Raw genomic sequence first — 6,912 nt, forward strand, 5'->3', positions numbered from 1 at the left:
TCAGTTTACATCACCACTTTATCACATTTCTTCATATAATTGAAGCCTTGGGGTTGGACTACATTAATCTCTACTGTGTAAGGCAAGACTGAGTTCTCATCAACATCTGAGAGGCTGAAAGTGTTACCGTTGGGGATGATTTGAACTTTGGTGTCACCCCAACGGCAGGCGGCAGGTGGGGATAATGGGCGCAGAAATGTAATTAGCAGTTTTCCTCGGTTCTTCCTCATTGACACAGTGAAGTATCTTCCTCAGTGACGCAGCGGGCTGTAATAACCCCGGGAAGTGGGAATGTCTGCATTATATTTGAGCTGTGATGGGTGGTTCTAAAGGCGTTCTTAGGTGATTGGCAAGTGAGGTCATTTTGATTGACACTTGGCTGCTATATAACTCTTTGCCTAGTGTGCATGTGCTTACCCAGAATTCTACTACCATTGGGCTGTTCTTTGGGCAGTTTCTAGGCCAGGCCTCTATTCCTTTGTTCCCTTGTCGCTCATGTCTATCTAGCTACCTAACAATCCGCAACCCCTTGGAGTGACACAGCAGAACATGGTTCTAGGGCAAAGAAAGAACCAATGGAGAAAGGAAGCAGAAAGGCACACAGTAGCTGCCCAGGCATTTAAAAGAAGGCATATGGGCCAAGGTGCCTTCTGCTATTCTCACAGGCACCCCTGATGCCATAGGGAAGAGGCGCGCAGACCCTGGAATGTATGCACACTACAGCATGAGCAGATGTCCAGAATCTCGTCTGTTGGGAGACTGTTTTGTGTGTGTGTGTGTGTGTGTGTGTATCATTGTGCACATCGCAACGTGACCTACCTTTTCAACTTTAAATCACTGATTTCTCTCTAATCTGAGGGACTTTTCCACTTAGCAACACATTTTAAATCACTTTCCAAGAGTTACTAAAAAAGACAAAGAATAGTACAACAAAGTGTGTTGTCAATAAGTAACAAATCTCAACTGGGCCATGATTGTAAAGAGTTAAATTTCAAATCTCCGCAAATGCCTATGCGCCTGCTCCAGGGACCACATTCAGAGGAATCCTTTAGCAACATTAACCAACAATGCTAACTGACATTTCTTGATGGCCGTGTGTTCTTCCTAATCTCTTATCTCACTCTTCATGATAATAAAATTTCCATTTTCTTACATGAAGAAATGAAGGCTCATAGAATTGAAATAACTGCAGATGGTCCCTAAACTCTTAAGGACAGAGTTTGGAGTCAGGCAGATCTCTGTTGGAGTTCAGCCTTGCTGCGTACTAGCAAAGGCATTTAAGCTTTCAGTGCCTCAGTTTTCTCCTGTGTAAAGCAGACAGAACAATGCTTGCCTAAAGGGGCTGTTGTGAAGATTCAAAGTGGCTTGGCACACAGCACACAGTAGGGCTCTGGAGGTGGAAGCAAGCAAGGCCATGTGAGCATTACGGTGATATGTCACTTGCTCCCTTTCTAAGCAGATACTATGCCCTTGGCATAGTGCCAGCTCTTGGGTTCCTGCACCAAACACACTTGTCTTTTTGATCACGCTCCTGCTAAGGTGATTACCGTCCAATCAGAAAGGCAAGAACTTTCCTTATTTATTCCATGCAAGAACTTTCCTTATTTATTCTGTTTTGTTTGTTTCCTGGAGGAGCTGATTTGCCAGCTGCCTGCAGTTTGGGGAGTTTCCCCTTTTGTAGCCAATTACTTCCCTAATTACTTGCTTCTCCATTACTGTGGGCCAGGAATTTGTGGTTCTGGAACCTCCTCCTCTCTGGTTATCTCTTCAGCTGAAGAGGTGCTTCTGTTTTCAGTTCTTTGGAAGTTCTCAATACTGGCTACTTATCAGCATCAACAGATGGGTGAGTCACTAATATGTTTGTTTGACCGCTCCACCCTTGGGGATTCTGACTCAGCGGGACCCAGGATTTGTATTTTGAGATTCCTTGCTCATTGATTTGCATGCATAGCCTGATTGAGAACCCCTGGGTAAGGAATCTGGTGGAAGGAGAATCAAGTGTATGTATCTATCAGGTGTCCTCTTTAGTGTGACTATCAGATGGCCTTTTTAGTCCCACATGTCGTGGCTGGACAAAGTTGTATGAATGGTGTTGAACCCCATGTCAGTCATGAGGTGATAAACTTTCACCTATGTTAGACCACTGAATCCTCTCTGCCACCTATTGAGGTAGGTAATATCGTCCCCACTGCAAAAACTAAGGCCTGGAGAGATGCTGTAATTTGCACAACTATTCAGCAGAGTATGGTTCTTCCACAGGTTTCTCTGACTTCAAGTCCAGGGCTCGCTCTTTTACAGTTCATGGAGGGGAATGATGAGGATCCATTAATTTCACTGAGGTCATGAGCTAGGATAAATTATGCCGAAAATCATGCTAAAGGCATTATAACGAAGATTTGTTTTTCGATTAGAGTTGACATTCAATATTATTTTATATTAGTTTCAGGTAGACAGCATAGTGGTTAGACTATACAATTTATGAAGTAATTCCCCAATTAGTTTAGTACCCACCTGGCACTAAACATAGTTATTATAATATTATTGACTATATTCCTTAAGCTGTACTTCACATCTCCATTACTATTTTGTAACTACCAATTTATATTTCTTTTTTTAAATTTTTTAAATTAAAAAAAATTTTTTAGGCGAGGAAACCCTTGGTTGACCTCACAGATTGCAAGGACCTTGTCAGCTTACAATCCTTTATTTTTTATTGTTTACACCTACTGAACCTGGTCTCCCATCCAAGTACTAACCAGGCCCGACCCTGCTTAGCTTCACAAGATCAGACGAGATTAGGCTTGTTCAGGGTGGCATGGCCATAGACCCAATTTATATTTAATTCCTTCACCTTTTTTACCCAGTCCTCCAACCCCCTCCCATCTGGTAGTCATCAGTTTGTTCTCTGTGAGCCTCTCTGTTTTGTTTGTTTATTTTGTTTTTTGGATTCCACATATAAGTGAGATCATATAGGCTTTGTCTTTTTCTGTCTTATTTATTTCACTTAGTATAATGCCTTCTCGGTCCCTCCATGTTGTCATAATGGTAAGAGTTTAGTTTTTAATGACTGAGTTATATTCCATTGTATATATCCAATTGTCTATTGATGGGCATTTAGGTTGCTTCCATATCTTGGCTATTGTAAATAGTGCTGCCATGAACAAAGGGGTACATATATCTTTTTGAATTACTGTTTTCAATTTCTTCAGATGAATACCCAGAAGTGGAATTTACTGGGTCATAGAGTAGTTCTAGACAGTCCATTCAAAAAATGATGTTGGAAAAACCGGACAATTACATACAAAAAAAAAAAAAAAAAGAAACTAGATCACCTTTTGACACCATATATAATAAACTCAAAATGGATTAAAGACTTAATTGTAAGCCCCCAAATGATAAAACTCCTAGAAGAAAACATAGGCAGTAAACTTTCTGACATTACGCTTAGTAATATTTTTTCTGATACACCTCCTCAGGCAAGGGAAACAAAAGAAAAAATAAATGGGACTCCATCAAGCTAAAAAGTTTTTCACAGTAGAAGAAACCATTAACAAAATGAAAAGACAACCTACCGAATGGGAGAAGATATTTGCCAATGATACATTTGATAAGGGGTTGATATCCAAAATTTATAATAAGAACTCACAACTCAACAGCGAGGAAGTTTTGATAGGTCCAGACCAATGCCAAGGAAGTCTGGATAGTCTTTATGGAAGAGATGATTTTTGGAATGAGCTTTGAAAGGAGGACATCATTTCAATTGGAGACGACGTGGGTGTATGCTGCATGGGAGATGAGGAGAAAGAATATTAAAAAAAGCCCTACGCCCCCAGGACTACTGTTTTTGGTAAGGGGAATGAAAGAATGCAGAGAACTCTTGAGAAGGTGTCAGGGAATGGGCTTGCCTTTGGCAATCATTAAAAAATCCCTCTTGAAACAGGAAACCCTTAAAAGTATTCAAGTAACTGCTCAGCATTCTCCAGTTGACAAGCTTATGGAAATGGCATCTCCCACAGTCATTTAACTATTAGAGCACAAAAATGCTTAATTAAAAAGAGTTATTGAACTGAATTTACCTCTGTTGATATGCAGAGGGGTTTCTTCCCTTACATTTATTAAAGTACTAGTTGCATGACCAGATGAAATTAAAAGCTAATATTAAACTCTTTAAGAGAATCAGCTCAATCACAGGAAAAATCTAACCTATGAGTTGAATATGTTGAATATATTGCAGTCTTCAGCGAATATATTGCAGTCTTCAGCGAAGTTGAGGGACGTTTCTGCCTTGCACAAGTTAGGAAATTTTCTAAAGCAAGGTGGTACAATATAATTTCCAAGATATCCACACTGAAATACCTCAGAGTATTCATTCACTTATTCATTCAGCAAGCATTTCTGACTGTGCGCTATGTGTTCCAGGTGCTATGTGTTGGAGGAGGTCATTGAGAGGACATGACTGCTGGTTGACCCACCAGCCAAACCCAGGCAATTAGAGGTCCCTCACCCCTTCTTCTATTTTTGAAATGTACGTTTCACCCACTATTCCCACAGCTGGAGCTGTTTTAAGGGTGCAGCCTTGAGAGAGTAATGCGTTATTGGGACCATCTGGAGTGAATATGCGACTGAACCCAGTTAAGGCCTCTATATAAACTCTTTAAGACTCTGGTGGATGGTGCGGAGATCTACTCGTCTTTCGGCCACCAAGGATCAGCCCCCTATGTAAGTTCCCTTGATTGTTAAACCTTGCCACCTACTAATCTGAAGTCACCTTACCCTCCATGTACTGGGGCTAGTTTATGAACCAAGAACGGGCGAACTATTTGTTCTAGGAGACTGGAGAAATGGGTCTTGGAAAAGAGGCATTCTTGGGGGAAATCCCAGTTTGGCCATTGAACTCTATGTAAGGTGGGATGGTCTGTATGTTAGATGCCTGTGGACCACTGCCTGAGGGTGGGGGTGCCCTGAACATGCCCGCTGGTCTCACGTGTTTCTCTGAGAAACTGCAAATAGAGAACTGTGGCAAAAAAGAAAGCCAATGGCTGCCGCACCGGGCTGGCCTCTGCAGTGGTCAGTTTGGCTGGTCGCTGATGCTCAACTAGAAGCTTAAGTTTGAGTTAGGAAAGTTGGAAGAAGAACTGAGGTTGAAGAAGGATGTGTGTGTGTGTGTCCACTGCTCTGCTAGCTCCAGGGCTGGCTGGCAAGGTGGGAGAACAGGATAATAAGCTGGAAGCCTTAGTGTGCTGTTTTGCAAAGCTAGGAGAGTGAAAACTGCTGTAGATTAAGGTTAGAGTGCTCGTGACAAAGCCTGATTGAGACACTAAGAGATGGAATCTCTGGGAAAGTGAGGAGAAAAAGAAGGCTGCCTCCATTAGGGGATTAGAGAAATCGGTTCCATGTATGGATATCAGTGAGAGTAAGGTGTCGTTGAGACCATCTGGACAGTATATGTGACTGAACCTAGTTAAAGCGTCTATATTAAATTTTAAGATTCTGGTGGGCAGATGTGGAGATCTACTTATTTTGTGGTTGCCAAGGACAAACCTTGTATATAGGTTCCTTTGCTTATTAAATCTGCCACTGACCAATCTGGTGTACGCTTCCTTTTTTTTAAGTCTTTTCTTGCCTTCTGTGTATGAGGGCCAGTTTGTGAATGAACACTGTTAAGGAGAAACAAGAAACAATACTTCCCTGCATTCATTGAATGAGAAGGCAGGAAAGTAAACAGATTTGTAAAGCAGTGTGTTTTTTGCTACAGTAGAGCTGTGTTTCCAGGCTAAGGGTGCATAGAGAAGGGGATAGGAGCCGTTCGAAGGACTGGTGTAATTTAGCTCAGCAGAAAAGCATGGCTATGTGGAGGGCAGAGGACCAGCACCAAAAGAAAGTATGATGAAGTCATGCAACAATGACAATAATCACAATGACAACAGCAAAACAAGGCTCGACGTAAAGGCAGGTTCGAACTTTGAGGGTGGTAAGGGGGCATAGTAAAATAAGACTAGAAATGGGAGACAGAAGTCATGCTATAAAGGGCTTAGTTTGCCAGGTTTGCAAACCTGGATTTTACCTGGGGACTTAGTGAAGATTCAGGGTTGGATACAGTCAGCATTGTTTTTTGTTTTAAAGCAAAAAACTAATTTACTGACTTCTGTAGTTGATAAAAATATAGGGGTGACTAAGGAATCAGATTAGGGGTGAGGACTGAGGATTTGATACTCCCAGGACTCTCCATTATTTTTCTGCTTATCTCTCCTTTTTGAATATTGACCTTAGCCTCGCCTATTGCATACAGCTTTCCCCATGTGGCAGAAGACACAAGATGGTGTTTAATTTTTCAGTATCTATTTCACAGTTCTAAGGAAGGACTCTGGTTAGTCTTGGTTGGACCAATCAATGCTTGCCAGTGATGTGGGATACTTGACAGTACTGAGGATGGGTAGGAGAGCAGCAAGACCAGAGGCAGGGAGGAGAGAAGCTATGCATCCTGAATTGATGGAGCGACAGAGGGAATGGTGGGGAGGTGTAGTGTCAAAAATATGAAGGAGGCAGAATTCAGAGAGCGTTGGGCATTGCCTGAAGGGGAAGAGAGAGAATGGGAGCGAGGAGTGTATGATGTGGCCTCAGTTTCCTACTTGATCATCTGGGGGTATAGTGGTACTGCTTATTGGGGTACAGGAGGGAAGCAGTTTATCATGGGAAAGGGGAAATTTAGTCTATTTTACTTCCCATGATTATTTAAATCTTTACTCTGATTTTTTTCCAAAGGCAATAATTGTTACCTTTGATTTAAGAACTCATTTAGTGAAAATTAAACATCATTTATATTATCCAAAATGAATGAGATGTAGGTCTTCATTAGCAGATGAACAGATGTAATAACCTTTGAATAATTAGGCTGAGAAAGGTGATTGAATG

Source organism: Pteropus alecto, unplaced genomic scaffold, assembly GCF_000325575.1.
Source record: "Pteropus alecto unplaced genomic scaffold, ASM32557v1 scaffold7, whole genome shotgun sequence".
NCBI classification, from domain to species: Eukaryota; Metazoa; Chordata; class Mammalia; order Chiroptera; family Pteropodidae; genus Pteropus; species Pteropus alecto.